The sequence below is a fragment of the Oncorhynchus kisutch genome, linkage group LG17 (assembly GCF_002021735.2).
Source record: "Oncorhynchus kisutch isolate 150728-3 linkage group LG17, Okis_V2, whole genome shotgun sequence".
NCBI lineage: Eukaryota > Metazoa > Chordata > Actinopteri > Salmoniformes > Salmonidae > Oncorhynchus > Oncorhynchus kisutch.
Window position 1 is genome coordinate 26139857 of NC_034190.2, and position 17639 is coordinate 26157495.

Consider the following 17639-nt stretch of genomic DNA (forward strand, 5'->3'; position numbering starts at 1 on the left):
GGTATAACTACACTGTAGACACACACACACACACACACACACCTCTTCCCTCATCATGATGGTATAACTACACTGTAGACACACACACACACACCTCTTCCCTCATCCTGATGGTATAACTACACTGTAGACACACACACACACACCTCTTCCCTCATCCTGATGGTATAACTACACTGTAGACACACACACCTCTTCCCTCATCCTGATGGTATAACTACACTGTAGACACACACACACACACACCTCTTCCCTCATCCTGATGGTATAACTACACTATAGACACACACACCTCTTCCCTCATCCTGACGGTATAACTACACTGTAGACACACACACACACACACACACCTCTTCCCTCATCCTGATGGTATAACTACAATGTAGACACACACACCTCTTCCCTCATCCTGATGGTATAACTACACTGTAGACACACACACACACACCTCTCCCCTCATCCTGATGGTATAACTACACTGTAGACACACACACACACACACCTCTTCCCTCATCCTGATGGTATAACTACACTGTACACACACACACACACACACACACACACACACACACACACACACACACACACACACACCTCTTCCCTCATCCTGATGGTATAACTACACTGTAGACACACACACCTCTTCCCTCATCCTGATGGTATAACTACACTGTAGACACACACACACACACACCTCTCCCCTCATCCTGATAGTATAACTACACTGTAGACACACACACACACACCTCTTCCCTCATCCTGATGGTATAACTACACTGTAGTTACACACACACCTCTTCCCTCATCCTGATGGTATAACTACACTGTACAAACGCACACACACACACACCTCTTCCCTCATCCTGATGGTATAACTACACTGTAGACACACGCACACACACACCTCTTCCCTCATCCTGATGGTATAACTACACTGTAGACACACGCACACACACCTCTTCCCTCATCTTGATGGTATAACTACACTGTAGACACACACACCTCTTCCCTCATCCTGATGGTATAACTACACTGTAGACACACACACACACCTCTTCCCTCATCCTGTTGGTATAACTACACTGTAGACACACACACACACACACACACACACACACCTCTTCCCTCATCCTGATGGTATAACTACACTGTAGACACACACACCTCTTCCCTCATCATGATGGTATAACTACACTGTAGACACACACACACACACACACCTCTTCCCTCATCCTGATGGTATAACTACACTGTAGACACACACACCTCTTCCCTCATCATGATGGTATAACTACACTGTAGACACACACACACACACCTCTTCCCTCATCCTGATGGTATAACTACACTGTAGACACACACACCTCTTCCCTCATCCTGATGGTATAACTACACTGTAGACACACACACACACACACCTCTTCCCTCATCCTGATGGTATAACTACACTATAGACACACACACCTCTTCCCTCATCCTGACGGTATAACTACACTGTAGACACACACACACACACACCTCTTCCCTCATCCTGATGGTATAACTACAATGTAGACACACACACCTCTTCCCTCATCCTGATGGTATAACTACACTGTAGACACACACACACACCTCTCCCCTCATCCTGATGGTATAACTACACTGTAGACACACACACACACACACACACACACACACACACCTCTTCCCTCATCCTGATGGTATAACTACACTGTACACACACACACACACACACACACACACACACACACACACACACACACACCTCTTCCCTCATCCTGATGGTATAACTACACTGTAGACACACACACCTCTTCCCTCATCCTGATGGTATAACTACACTGTAGACACACACACACACACACCTCTCCCCTCATCCTGATAGTATAACTACACTGTAGACACACACACACACACCTCTTCCCTCATCCTGATGGTATAACTACACTGTAGTTACACACACACCTCTTCCCTCATCCTGATGGTATAACTACACTGTACAAACGCACACACACACACACCTCTTCCCTCATCCTGATGGTATAACTACACTGTAGACACACGCACACACACACCTCTTCCCTCATCCTGATGGTATAACTACACTGTAGACACACGCACACACACCTCTTCCCTCATCTTGATGGTATAACTACACTGTAGACACACACACCTCTTCCCTCATCCTGATGGTATAACTACACTGTAGACACACACACACACCTCTTCCCTCATCCTGTTGGTATAACTACACTGTAGACACACACACACACACACACACACACACACACACACCTCTTCCCTCATCCTGATGGTATAACTACACTGTAGACACACACACCTCTTCCCTCATCATGATGGTATAACTACACTGTAGACACACACACACACACACACCTCTTCCCTCATCCTGATGGTATAACTACACTGTAGACACACACACACACACCTCTTCCCTCATCCTGATGGTATAACTACACTGTAGACACACACACCTCTTCCCTCATCCTGATGGTATAACTACACTGTAGACACACACACACACACACACACACACACACACACACAGACACACTTCTCCCCTCATCCTGATGGTATAACTACACTGTAGACACACACACCTCTTCCCTCATCCTGATGGTATAACTACACTGTAGACACACACACACCTCTTCCCTCATCCTGATGGTATAACTACACTATAGACACACACACCTCTTCCCTCATCCTGATGGTATAACTACACTGTAGACACACACACACACACACACACACCTCTTCCCTCATCCTGATGGTATAACTACACTATAGACACACACACCTCTTCCCTCATCCTGACGGTATAACTACACTGTAGACACACACACACACACCTCTTCCCTCATCCTGATGGTATAACTACACTGTAGACACACACACCTCTTCCCTCATCCTGATGGTATAACTACACTGTAGACACACACACCTCTTCCCTCATCCTGATGGTATAACTACACTGTAGACACACACACACACACACCTCTCCCCTCATCCTGATGGTATAACTACACTGTAGACACACACACACACCTCTTCCCTCATCCTGATGGTATAACTACACTATAGACACACACACCTCTTCCCTCATCCTGATGGTATAACTACACTCTACACACACACACACACACACACACACACACACACACACACACACACACACACACACACCTCTTCCCTCATCCTGATGGTATAACTACACTGTAGACACACACACACACAGACACACTTCTCCCCTCATCCTGATGGTATAACTACACTGTAGACACACACACACACCTCTTCCCTCATCCTGATGGTATAACTACACTGTAGTTACACACACACCTCTTCCCTCATCCTGATGGTATAACTACACTGTAGACACACACACACACACACACACCTCTTCCCTCATCCTGATGGTATAACTACACTGTAGACACACACACACACACCTCTTCCCTCATCCTGATGGTATAACTACACTGTACACACACACACACACACACACACACACACACACACACACACACACACCTCTTCCCTCATCCTGATGGTATAACTACACTGTAGACACACACATCTCTTCCCTCATTCTGATGGTATAACTACACTGTAGACACACACACACACACCTCTCCCCTCATCCTGATGGTATAACTACACTGTAGACACACACACACACACACACACACACACACACACACACACACACACACACACACACACACACACACACACACACACACACACACACACACACACACACACACACACACACACACCTCTTCCCTCATCCTGATGGTATAACTACACTGTACACACACACACACACACACACACACACACACCTCTTCCCTCATCCTGATGGTATAACTACACTGTAGACACACACACCTCTTCCCTCATCCTGATGGTATAACTACACTGTAGACACACACACACACACACCTCTCCCCTCATCCTGATAGTATAACTACACTGTAGACACACACACACACACCTCTTCCCTCATCCTGATGGTATAACTACACTGTAGTTACACACACACCTCTTCCCTCATCCTGATGGTATAACTACACTGTAGACACACACACCTCTTCCCTCATCCTGATGGTATAACTACACTGTAGACACACACACCTCTTCCCTCATCCTGATGGTATAACTACACTGTAGACACACACACACACACCTCTCCCCTCATCCTGATAGTATAACTACACTGTAGACACACACACACACACCTCTTCCCTCATCCTGATGGTATAACTACACTGTAGACACACACACACCTCTCCCCTCATCCTGATGGTATAACTACACTGTAGACACACACACACACACACACACACACACACACACACACACACCTCTTCCCTCATCCTGATGGTATGTATAACTACACTGTAGACACACACACAACAATATCGCCGCACTCACCCTCTTACAGAACTATTACAAACATCACAGATAATTATATTGTTGTCCTGTTTTTGTCAGAGATTCAAGAGGGATCTTCAGTTCACTCAACGTGAGCCCTTATGAATAAAAGCCTAATTCATAGGAGCAATTGAAATCCAACTGAACCCATCATTGTGCCAGAGACCCTCTTTTACAGACCCTCCATTAACCACTCTATGAAACGATCTCTTTAGAATAGATTATTGCTGCCTAGCAAACATAAACAATATGTCTGTCTGACAAACTGTTCAGGAGAGTTACAGTACAGGTCACCACTGATCTAAGAAGATCAGCCATCGAGTCTCCAAACTTATAATGATCCTGGGAGGTGGAGTACATGGGTTAGTTCCAAATGGCACCCTACTCCCTATATAGTGCTCTACTTTTATCAGAGCCCTATGGGCCCTGGTCAAAAGTAAAGGACGACATTGGGAATAGGGTGCCATTTGACATGCATTGGTCTGAACATGCATGGGTCTGTGGATCATAGTACTTAGTGAATAAAAAAAAAAAACATTGTCTTCCGAGGGAAGGACTCTCCTCTCATCCTAACGGTGTAACTACACTGTAGACACATACAGGAGACGGCTGCAGCAGGGGGATTGACATTGAGCAATCGCAGAGTGACAGGTGAGTCTGGAAGCCCTTCATTTGGAATTCCACGTAGGGAGTAATGAGTGTGTGTGCTTGTGTTTGTGCAGCCTGCTGTAAGTGGCGGCCTAGCGAGTTACAGCTGTGTGTGCAGCTGCTGTCTGTGCCCATCATCAGAGGGCTCACACACACGCACACACACGCTGGGGAGTGAAGGTCAGGGTAGCCTACCACAGAGAGGAAAGCAGCCAACTCATCTTCTCCTCCGTGCTGTGGAGAGGCAGAGGACTCATGTTTTCTATAATCACTGTGTCCTCTACAGTGTACCCATCAAATAGAGGATAAATATTGGTCTGATGTGCTTGTGTGTGTGTGTGTGTTAGGTTGTTATACTCTCAGTGAAATCACAGGTCTCCTGGGAGAACCTTGACTGACACATTTACCAGCGGGGAAATGAACATCCATTCTGATACTCACCCTGCCATAGGTCACTGTAAAGGTCAACAACCGTCAGCTTCTGCCAATCACTGACTGGGTTGCCATTCTTAGGTCACTGGCCTGGTCAATACAATATAGAGGAGTAATAAAATACTAGCATTTATTTATCTACACACACACACACACACACACACAAAACAGTGGTCTAGCAACCAAGCTGACAAGGCCAAGGCCTCACGTCAATGTGAACTGAATTCACTGTACGGTGTTGAACTACATAGTGACATCTGACAAACAACATTTCATCTTGTTACAAGGACACTCCCAAACCTGTCTGTCCCCTCCTTCCCTTCACATAGGCCTACCTACAGTATCATCTTCCATACAGCAACTATTGGTCTTCATAACCACCTCATATCAGACAACAGGAGGAGTATGAGGCATTAGGGATAATGTTGATGGAATGGTACCAAGAGCTACAGCTCTCTCCCTCCCTTTCTCCACACACAAACACAAAGTATCTTCCTGGCTGGCGCTGCTGAGGCGAGGTAAGCAAACAGCTGAGGTAGAAAATAGGGAATCACAAAGCATGGGCATCTGCCTCCCTACATCAGCCTCCATCACATTACACAGGAGCTCACTGAGTGGTGTGTGTATGTGTGTGTGTGTGTGTGTCAATGTGTGTGTGTGTGGCCTCCATCACATTACACAGGCGCTCACTTAGTGATGGAAACATCAGCTTGTTTTTTATAAAAACCAGTCGACCACCACCGCAATAAAATCAGTTCGAAGATGGAGAACCTTCGCTACCACTACCATTCTATCTACAGTGCAGTCGGAAAGTATTCACACCCCTCGACTTATCCACATTTTGTTATGTTACAGCTTCATTCAAAAATGTATTAAATGTTTTTCTTTTACCCCTCATCAATCTACACCCAATACCCCATAATGACAAAGCAAAAACTGGATTATAAACATTTTTCCATCTCTCTGTAACGGTTTTCTGTAGGCAAAGGAGAGTCAGACCAAAAATAGCTTGAGAATTTTTTTTTTGCCAAAAAGCTATTTTTGATAATTTTAATGGAAATCTATTAGAGTAAGGTACTTAAATGTTACCCAGAAAAACGGCAGCATTGGGCCTTTAAATGGAAGAAGACCTCCAAACGTCTTAAGAGGGCCAGATAGGCAGAAGGCTGGTGATACAGAGGAGGAGGAAGAAACGAGAGAGAGAAAGAAAGAGAGGAAGAGAGGAAGGAGGAGTTTAAGTGCTTGACAATAATAGCCTCCACAGAAGAGAAAAGATACATCTCAAGCTTTATCTTGCAACTGAAATGTCACCTGAGCCTGGATTGTCCTGAGAGAAGTGAGTGAGTGGTACTGTAACTGGTCAGAGGTCACTAATGAAGTAAGACAGTCAATCAGCCACTTCACTGATAAAGAACCAGCCAGAGTCATTTCACAAAGTGTGTTGCCTACTGTCCACACCTTTCATTCTATGTATATTAGTCCAGTTGACCAGCTGGCCGTAATCAAACTGTTTACCAGGTGAGACAGTGGTTGTTGAAAGGGCTACACCTACAAAAAAAATGATTTTCAATGTTAGTCACTTCACTTCCTGTACTACAGGAGAGAAGTCCTGTCACTATGGGGGAGATGGGGCTCTCTGTCATTGTCTGACAAACCCACCCATTAGGCTGACAGCAGACTATGCAGACACTGTGACGTTGGTCTCCTGGATCATTGTCCCTCTAGTTCCAAGATTTCTTTTGTGATGGATAGAAGAAAGAACAGATGATGAAAGCACTCCATTTACCCCCACATATGTAAACAGACTTAGAGAAGCACACACACACAGCCACACAGCAGAGGACTCGTTCCAAGCCAACGGCTTTACACAGAGCGTGCTTGTTTCCACCAATCATAAGTGGGATTTTTAAATATTTTGTCACGTGTTCATTTTCCCCTGCTGTTTGTCTGTCCCCAGCCTTGGGTATGCAGACCCCCTTTGCTTTTGTGTTTCTGTAGCAATTCCGTGTTACAATTTAGCCAACTGGTGTCAAACCATGTCTATGTTGTCTGCTTTCATTCCAAGCCATTGGCTTCAGACGGAGCAGGCTTGTATACAGATTACGATTTTGATCCATCCTCTTTGTCAGACATCAAGACATCAATTTGTCCCTGTCTGGAGTTGTCTATCCCCAGCTGTGGGGGGGACTGAACTTTATAAAACCCCTATTTGTATTCCTTTGCATTTCTGTGTTACAGACATTGTCTAGGCCTTCTGTCAGAGCTGTATGGGGAACTGAACTTGCTGAGCTGCTCAAATAAGACATCATGGTGCCCCAGGCTAACTTTTCCTATCTTGACATTTGTGTCTCCCAGGTTGATGCGATAAACAAACAAGAGAGATCTGAGGCAGGCTAAACTCTAATAATTATGGGGCCCCACTGCAAAAAAAAAAATCACTGCTCATAGCCCCCATGGAGATAGATGTCACAAAATGTTTTACATTCTGCCTTCTCGCTCTGAAATCCCGACAGAGAACCATGGAGAAGCGGATGCAAACCCGTTTGGAGTGCCTGAGGGAGCAAGTATTTAAGAAAACTACCAACTGGGTCTAAATATGTACAATTCTGTTGGAGGATATCAACAATTGCCGCTATTATAGAGCATTAGAATAGTCAGTTAGGCACAGTATGGTAGAACCCTGAGGCCAGTCCTGAGGTTGTTGGGACAAGCAGCCTGGTCTCATAAACTAGACATAACATAGTAAACGAAGATCTGGTACATTAAAATTATACTGAACAAAAATATAAACGCAACATGCAACAATTTCAATGATTTTACTGAGTTACAGTTCATATAATGGAAATCAGTCATTTGAAATCAATTCATTAGGCCCTAATCTATGGATTTCACATGATGGGCAGGTGCACAGCCATGGTTGGGCCTGGAAGGGCATAGGCCCAACCAATTAGGAGCCAGGCCCACCGACTGGGGAGCCAGGTCCAGCCAATCAGAATTAGTTTTTCCCCACAAAAGGGCTTTAATAAAGACAGAAATACTACTCAGTTTCATTAGCTCTCCGGGTGGCCGGTCTCAAACGATGATGAAGCCAGATGGTGATGAAGCCAGATGTGTATGTCCGGGACTGGTGTGGTTACACCTGTCAGGTGGATGGATAATCTTGGCAAATGAGAAATGCTCACTAAAAGGGATGTAAACAAATTTGTGCACAAACTTTGAGAGAAATAAGGTTTGTATACCAATGGAAATTTATCTGATCTTTTATTTTAGCTTATGAACATGGAACTAACACTTCACATTTTGTGTTTATATTTTTATTCAGTATAGTATGACATGTTACGTTTGGGCTGGTTACATAACACAGAAGGTTACTTAAGGCAAAAACTAAAGGGGATGGGCATATAACGTGAACGTCTAGCAACCCAAAGGTTCCGTGTTCGAATCTCATCACAGACAACATTAGCATTTTAGTAACTTTTCAACTACTTAGCTTGTTGGCTAACCCTTCCCCTAACCTTAACCTTTAACCTAACCCCTAACTTCTACCCAAGCTAGCTGACGTTAGCATTAGCCACCTAGCCAAAGTTAGCCACAACAAATTTCAATTCGTAGCATATTGTACTTTTTTCAAATCCAGTGTACATTTTGCCATTTGGAAACATATCATACAAAATGTAATCATAACATATCATACACAATGGATGATGGACATCCACAAATCAATACAGACGATACAAAATGGCACCGAAGGAGATGGCTGTCGCTTTACGATCCTGGAACCAATTGTGCTATTGTGTATGTTTTTTCGCATTATTTGTAACTTATTTTGTACATAATGTTTATGACCGAAAAGAGCTTCTAGATATCAGGACAGAGCTTACTCACCACGTACTGGAGGAATACTTTTTCTTCAACGAGACGAACGGCAAGGATTTACTTCAGACGACCGACAAGGTCCTCATCCGCCATTCGCAGGAGAAAGAGAAGGAGGTATCAAGGAAGAAGGTCCAGGTGCCTTGTAAGGATCTGTTGCCCGAGAGGGTAATCTACCTATTAGCCAACGTACAATCAATCAATAACAAAATAGACAAACTACGATCACATATATCCTACCAACGGGAAAGAAAAAAACTGTAATATCTTACTGTGCCTTGCAAAAGTATTCATCCCCCTTGGCGTTTTTCCTATTTTATTGCATTACAACCTGTAATTTAAATTGATTTTAATTTGGATTTCATGTAATGGACATACACAAAATTGGCAAAGTACAATGAGAAAAATAACTTGTTTCAAGAATTCTCTAAAATAAAAACAGAAAAGTGGTGCATGCATATGTGTTGCTATGAAGCCCCTAAATAAAATCTGGTGCAACCTTCAGAAGTCACATAATTAGTTAAATAAAGTACACCTGTGTGCAATCTAAGTTTCACATGATCTGTCACATGATCTCAGTATGTATACACCTTTTCTGAAAGGCCCCAGAGTCTGCAACACCCCTAAGTGACACCACCAAACAAGTGGCACCATGAAGACCAAGAAGCTCTCCAAACAGGTCAGGGACAAAGTTGTGGAGAAGTACAGGTCAGGGTTGGGTTAAAAAAACATATCTGAAACTTTGAACATCCCACGGAGCACCATTACATCCATTATTAAAAAATGGAAAGAATATGGCACCACAACAAACCTGCCAAGAGAGGGCTGCCCACCAAAACTCACGGCGCAGGCAGGGAGGGCATTAATCAGAGAGGCAACAAGACAACAAAGATAACATAACCCTGAAGGAGTTGCAAAGCTCCACAGCGGAGATTTGAGTATCTGTCCATATTACCATTTTAAGCCATACACTCCACAGAGCTGGGCTTTATGAAAGTGTGTCCAGAAAAAAAGCCATTACTTAAAGAAAAAAAGAAGCAAACACACTCCTCAAACATATGGAAGAAGGTCATCTGGTCAGATGGGACTAAAATGTTGCTATTTGGCCATCAAGGAAAACACTATGTCTGGCGCAAACCCAACACCTCTCATCACCCAGAGAACAACATCCTAAGCATACTGCTAAAGCAACACTCGAGTGGTTTAAGGGGAAACATTTAAATGTCTTAGAATGGCCTAGTCAAAGCCTAGGACCTCAATCCAATTGAGAATCTGTACGACTTAAAGATTGCTGTACACCAGCGGAACCCAACCAACTTGGAGGAGCTGGAGCAGTTTTGCCTTGAAGAATGGGGAAAGAAATCCCAGTGTCTAGATGTGCCAAGCTTATAGAGACATACCCCAAGAGACTTGAAGTTGTAGTTCTGTTTTTTAGTCTTATTTCTTGTTTGTTTCACAATAAATAAAAAAAATTGCATGTTCAAAGTGGTTGGCATGTGGTGTAAATCAAATGATACAAACTCCCCCAAAATCTATTTTAATTCCAGGTTGTAAGGCAACAAAATAGGAAAAATGCCAAGGGGGGTGAATACTTTCGCAAGCCACTGTATGTTTCACCGAGTCGTGGCTGAATGACGACATGAATAACACACAGCTGGTGGGTTTTAAGCTTTCCTCCTGATTCCTGCTTAGAAGCAAAAACTAAAGCAGGAAGCACCAGTGACTCAGGACTGTTTTGCTAGCACAGACTGGAATATGTTCTGGGATTCTTCTGATGGCATTGAGGAGTACACCACATCAGTCACTGGCTTCATCAATAAGTGCATTGATGACGTCGTCCCCACTGATGACGTCGTCCCCAGTGATCGTACGTACATACTAGAGGTCGACCGATTAATCAGAATGGACGATTAATTAGGGCCGATTTCAATCGGAAATCGGTATTTTTGGACACCGATTTGGCCAATTTATATATATATATATATTTTACACCTTTATTTAACTAGGCAAGTCAGTTAAAGAACACATTCTTATTTTCAATGACGGCCTAGGAACTGTGGGTTAACTGCCTTGTTCAGGGGCAGAACGACAGATTTTTACCTTGTCAGCTCGGGGATTCAATCTTGCAACCTTACAGTTAACTAAAGCTAGTCCAACGCTCTAACCACCTGCTTCACATTGCACTCCACGAGGAGACTGCCTGTTATGCGAATGCAGTAAGAAGCCAAGGTGAGTTGCTAGCTAGCATTAAACTTATCTTCTAAAAAACAATCAATCAATCATAATCAGTTAACTACACATGGTTCATGATATTACTAGTTTATCTAGCATGTCCTGCGTTGCATATAATCGATGCAGTGCGCATTCGCAAAAAAGGACTGTCGTTGTTCCAACGTGTACCTAACCATAAACATCAATGCCTTTCTTAAAATCAATACACAAGTATATACTTTTAAACCTGCATATTTAGTTAATATTGCCTGCTAACATGAATTTCTTTTAACTAGGGAAATGGTGTCACTTCTCTTGCAACAGAGTCAAGGTATATGCAGCAGTTTGGGCCACCTGGCTCATTGCGAACTGTGTGAAGACTACTTCTTCCTAACAAAAACAGCCAACTTCGCCAAATGGGGGATGATTTAACAAAAGCGCATTTGCGAAAAAAGCACAATCGTTGCACGACTGTACTTAACCATAAACATCAATGCCTTTCTTAAACTCAATACACAGAAGTATATATTTTTAAACCTGCATATTTAGCTAAAAGAAATCCAGGTTAGCAGACAATATTCACCAGGTGAATTTTTGTCACTTCTCTTGCGTTCATTGGATGCAGAGTCAGGGTATATGCAACAGTTTGGGCCGCCTGGCTCGTTGCGAACTAATTTGCCAGAATTTTACGGAATTTTGACATAACATTGACGGTTGTGCAATGTAACAGGAATATTTAGACTTATGGATGCCACCCATTAGATAAAATACAGAATGGTTCCGTATTTCACTGAAAGAATAAACGTCTTGTTTTCGAGATGATAGTTTTTGGATTCGACCATATTACTGACCTAAGGCTCATATTTCTGTGTGTTATTATGTTATAATTAAGTCTATAATTTGATAGAGCAGTCTGACTGAGCGGCGGTAGGCAGCAGCAGGCTCGTAAGCATTCATTCAAACAGCAATTTTGTGCGTTTTGCCAGCAGCTCTTCACTGTGCTTCAAGCATTGCGCTGTTTATGACTTCAAGCCTATCAACTCCCGAGATTAGGCTGGTGTAACCAATGTGAAATGGCTAGCTAGTTAGCGGGGTGCGCACTAATAGCGTTTCAAACGTCACTCGCTCTGAGACTTGGGAGTAGTTGTTCCACTTGCTCTGCATGGGTAACGCTGCTTCAAGGGTGGCTGTTGTCAATGTGTTCCTGGTTCGAGCCCAGGTAGGGGCGGAAGCTATACTGTTACACTGGCAATACTAAAGTTCCTATAAGAACATCCAATAATCAAGGTATATGAAATAAAAATCATATAGAGAGAAATAGTCCTATAATTCCTATAATAACTACAACCTAAAACTTCTTACCTGGGAATATTGAAGACTCATGTTAAAAGGAACCACCAGCTTTCATATGTTCTCATGTTCTGAGAAAGGAACTTAAACGTTAGCTTTCTTACATGGCACATATTGCACTTTTACTTTCTTCTCCAACAATTTGTTTTTGAATTATTTAAACCAAATTGAACATGTTTCATTATTTATTTGAGGCTAAATAGATTTTATTGATGTATTATATTAAGTTAAAGTAAGTGTTCCTTCAGTATTGTTGTAATTGGCATCGGCTTTTTTTGGTCCTCCAATAATCGTTATCGGTATCGGCGTTGAAAAATCCAAATCGGTCGACCTCTAGTACATACCCCAACCAGGAGCCATGGATTACAGTCAACATCCGCAATGAGCTAAATGCTAGAGCTGCCGCTTTCAAGGAGTGGGATTCTAGCCCGGAAGCTTGAAAGAAATCCCGCTATGTCCTCCAACGTACCATTAAACAGGCAAAGCTTCAATACAGGACTAAGATTGAATTGTACTACACCAGCTCCGACGCTCGTCGGATGTGGCAGGGCTTGCAAACTATTACAGACTACAAAGGGAAGCACAGCCGCAAGCTGCCCAGTGACACGAGCCTACCAGACAAGCTAAATTACTTCTATGCTCACCTCGAGGCAATTAACACTGAAGTATGCATGTACTGGACAACTGTGTGATTATGCTCTCCCTAGCCAATGTGAGTAAGACCTTTAAACAGGTCAACATTCACAAGGCCGCAGGGCCAGACGGATTATCAGGACGTGTACTTCAAGCATGTGCTGACCAACTGGCAAGTGTCTTCACTGACATTTTCAACCTGTCCGTCTGTAATACCAACATGTTTCAAGCAGACCACCATAGTCCCTGTGCCCAAGAACACTAAGGTAACCTGCCTAAATGACTACTGACCCGTAGCACTCACGTCTTTAGCCATGAAGTGCTTTGAAAGGCATGGCTCACATCAACACCATTATCCCAGAAACCCTAGACCCACTCCAATTTGCATACCACCCCAACAGATCCACAGATGATGCAATCTCTATTGCACACAACACTGACCTTTCCCACCTGGACAAAAGGAACACCTATGTGATAATGCTATTCATTGACTACAGCTCGTGTTCAACACCATAGTGCCCTCAAAGCTCATCACTAAGCTAAGGACACTGGGACTGAACACCTTCCTCTGCAACTGGATCCTGGACTTCCTGAGGGGCCGCCCCGAGAGGGTAAGGGTAGGTAATAACACATCCGCCATGCTCATCCTCAACACGGGGCCCCTCAGGGGTGCGTGCTCAGTCCTCTCCTGTACTCCCTGTACTCCCAACACCATCATCAAGTTTGCCGATGACACAACAGTGCTAGGCCTGATCACCAACAACGATGAGACAGCCTACAGGGAGGAGGTCAGAGACCTGTCCGTGTGGTGCCAGAACAACAACCTCTCCCTCAACGTGATCAAGACAAAGGAGATGATTGTACTGGTACCCCCTGAATATAGCCTCTCTACTGTTATTTTACTGCTGCTGTTTAATTATTAGTTCATTTTATTTTTCTATATCTATTATTTTCTTCACTTTTTAAAGCATTGTTAGTTAAGGGCTTGTAAGTAAGCATTTCACTGTTGTATTCTGCGCATGTGACAAATACAATTTGATTTGAAAAAAAAAAAAAATCGGACTTACATATGTAAAATGACAAAATGCTCTGAGACCAGGTTGTATACATTGGAAAAGCGCTGAAAGCTTTGCTTCATCAGCCCTAAAGAAGCTCTCCATGTGCTCATATAAAAGTGATAGACTTTTAGGCCACTATATCAAACAATAAACATATATATATTTAATGATTATTTAAACGATAGGCCTAATCTACCTGCACATTCTCAGTCATTCCATTCTAAATGATTGTATTGCCATAGAAAGCCCACGGTAGAAACCACAGCTGGCTCGGCCTTTAGGTGTCCAATGGGCTTATTATTGCGCATATATTTGACAATTGCTGTTTAGAAACGAATCAATTTTGCCCGATATCTGACCTAGGCTCATTCAGAGCTACAATTTATAGGTAAAAGGCATGTTGACGCATTACTCCATAGCCTATATTGGATTTCCATTTTTTTTAAACGTATGACAGTGTGACATTGTAGCCTACAACTATTCCTCCAACATCCCATACAGGTGGTTATGATGTGCAACAATATAACAACAATGTAGCCAATCTTTCTCCATCTCCAGTAGGCTACTAGAAGCACTCACCCTCACCAACTGGATCAGTGCGCGTGTCAAGGAAAAGCAGCGAGTCCAAAGTTATGACAACCCACACACCATCCTCCTCTCCGCGGGGCAAAAATGAAATTATGCCGCAGTGTGGTGTTTCCTTTTCTTACAACAGAATAACCAGATCAATTAACACCGACATCGGTCCGAGGCATCTTCTTTGGAGCGGGTTTCACGTTCTTCTTGTGGCTCTCTGTACGCTTGCAGCGCAATTGAAAAGACCGTACCAATATTTCTGAAAGCAGGGGCGCACAATGCGTACAGGTTTTCTAAACGTTAACAAAGGTGATATCCTAATTATTTTGTGCATTAGATAAAACATATTGAAAATATTATGTATTATTTTGATTATACAAAGTTATGGCCAATAATAAACATTATCATCCACCCAAAATGGTACTGGCGCAATTTTGTCCAATAGCGGAAATGAGAGAATGTGGTTTGTGTTTCGGGAACTATCCGGGGTCCTTATCGGATGGTGCTTGACCATGATAACCAACAGGTCTGATTATGGCGTACTAAACGACCTGTTTACGCAGGTCTTCAAGTTTTGTTGATAAGGGGGTAATGAATGGGCTAATAATCATATAATTAATAAAGGATGAATTAGGCCTAACGAGAACCTTCTATAGAGGGCATAGTGTGAGATGTTATTATGTCAGCATTACATTGTTAACTTACATGCTATTCATTATGTCACTCAGACTGCATTCTACTTACTTCAATAAATGATTTATATTATCAAGCAACCCAACACGTCTTAGGCTAGTATGGATTTGCTACTTTGATTAGCCAACCAAAATGCCCAAGGGGAAATCCCACCCATGTCATATATGTTTTACATATTATCTGTCTGATAACCTTGCAACCCAGAACCAATGATAACAATCTTTCACCAGAGACTAGATCTGCATCCCAAATTGCACCTCATTCATTAGTGTACTACTATTGACCAGAGCCCTGTGGGCCCTAATCAGAAGTAGTGGACTATATAGGGAATCAAATAAAATCAGATTGTATAATTAGTCACATGCGCTGAATACAACAGTGAACAGTGAAATGCTTACTTATAAGCCCCTAACCAACAATGCAGTTTAAACAATATAAATAAGATTAAGAAATAAAAGTAGTCAAAGAGCAGCATTAAAATAACAATAGTGTGACTATATACAGGGGGTACCGGTACAGAGTCAATGTGCGGGGGCACCGGTTAGTCAAGGTAATTGAGGTAATATGTACATGTACAGTTGAAGTGGGAAGTTTACATACACCTGAGCCAAATACATTTAAACTCAGTTTTTGACAATTCCTGACATTTAATCCTAGAAAAACGTCCCTGTCTTAGGTCAGTTAGGATCACCACTTTATTTCAAGAATGTGAAATATCAGAATAATAGTAGAGAGAATAATTTCATCACATTCTCAGTGGGTCAGAAGTTTACATACACTCAATTAGTATTTGGTAGCATTGCCTTTAAATTGTTTAACTTGGGTCAAATGCTTCGGGTAGCCTTCCACAACCTTCCCACAATAAGTTGGTGTGAATGTTGTCCCATTCCTCCTGACAGAGCTGGTGTAACCGAGTCAGGTTTGTAGGCCTCCTTGCTCGCACACGCTTTTTCAGTTCTGCCCAAAACATTTCTATAGGATTTGGGGTCAGGGCTTTGTGATGGCCACTCCAATACCTTGACTTTGTTGTCCTTAAGCCATTTTGCCACAACTTTGGAAGCATGCTTGGGTTCATTGACCATTTGGAAGACCCATTTGCGACCAAGCTTTAACTTCCTGACTGATGTCTTGAGATTTTGCTTCAATATATCCACATAATTTTCCATCTTCATGATGCCATTTATTTTGTGAAGTGCACCAAAGCAACCCCACAACAGGATGCTGCCAACCCCATGCTTCACGGTTGGGATGGTGTTCTTCTGCTTGCAAGCCTTCCCATTTTTCCTCCAAACATAATGATGGGCATTATGACCAAACAGTTCTATTTTTGTTTCATCAGACCAGAGGACATTTCTCCAAAAAGTATGATCTTTGTCCCCATGTGCAGTTGCAAACCGTAGTTGGCTTTTTTATGGCGGTTTTGGAGCAGTGGCTTCTTCCTTGCTGAGTGGCCATCCAGGTTGTGTCGATATAGGACTCGTTTTACTGTGGATAGGGATACTTTTGTACCTGTTTCCTCCAGGGACCTTTTCTGTTGTTCTGGGATTGATTAGCACTTTTCACACAGAAGTACGTTAATCTCTAGGAGGCAAAACACGTCTCCTTCTTGAGCGGTATGATGGATGCGTGGTCCCATGGTGTTTATACTTGCGTACTATTGTTTGTACAGATGAACGTGGTACCTTCAGGCATTTGGAAAGT

General features: G+C 42.9%; 1 long non-coding RNA gene across 2 annotated transcripts in view; it reads right to left on the minus strand.

Annotated features, from left to right (window-relative positions):
- The window catches only part of LOC109908508 (uncharacterized), a 49946-nt gene extending 34483 nt beyond the window's left edge, over positions 1 to 15463 (minus strand). The window contains exon 1 of one of the 2 annotated variants that reach the window (XR_002257674.2): positions 15249 to 15463. This is a non-coding gene — a long non-coding RNA (uncharacterized LOC109908508). Of the gene's footprint in view, positions 1 to 9429; positions 9589 to 15248 lie in introns of those variants that run through there. The other variant, XR_004203571.1, reaches the window with a different exon arrangement.
- Positions 15464 to 17639: the final 2176 nt, after the last annotated feature.